This window comes from Morone saxatilis, unplaced genomic scaffold (assembly GCF_004916995.1).
Source record: "Morone saxatilis isolate NCDOM2014 unplaced genomic scaffold, NCSU_SB_2.0 Contig6, whole genome shotgun sequence".
NCBI lineage: Eukaryota > Metazoa > Chordata > Actinopteri > Moronidae > Morone > Morone saxatilis.
The window spans coordinates 9,028,239-9,028,681 of NW_023340206.1; the positions used below are offsets into that span (position 1 = coordinate 9,028,239).

The 443-nt window shown below is 39.3% G+C and overlaps 1 protein-coding gene across 1 annotated transcript in view; it reads right to left on the reverse strand.

Annotated features, from left to right (window-relative positions):
• klf7a (Kruppel-like factor 7a) overlaps positions 1–443 on the reverse strand; it is a 36,202-nt gene that overhangs the window by 34,763 nt on the left and 996 nt on the right. The window lies entirely within an intron of this gene.

Here is a 443-nt window from a genome sequence, read left to right on the forward strand (position 1 = left end):
TTTTTTTTTTTTTGCCTGGTCAGTCAAGTGCAGCATGGAAAGCATCATCACCAGCAGCAGCAATGCAGGTGGGCCATGGCTGCTCGGCCCTTATTTGGGCTTAGATACAGAGAAAGAAGGGTTGTTTAGTAAACGATGATGCTCTTAGGCATGAAGGGTGCAACTAAATTGAGATTGTGAAATTAAAAAAAGGGAGATTAGACTGAAAAAAAAAACATATTGATTGTTTAAATAGTGCAGATTGTAAGAAATGTTACAAAAGCATGTATCAGTAACATATTTAACAGTTTAAATGCCTGGAAGATGCACAGAGCGAAACACACACACAGATGTATAGTGAAACACTTCCCACTATAGAATTTAAGGTTGATATAAACAGAAAAGAGATGGTGTGAAGAATATAAGAGCAGTAATGGCCGTGTAAAGTGCCGGTGCGCCCCCCC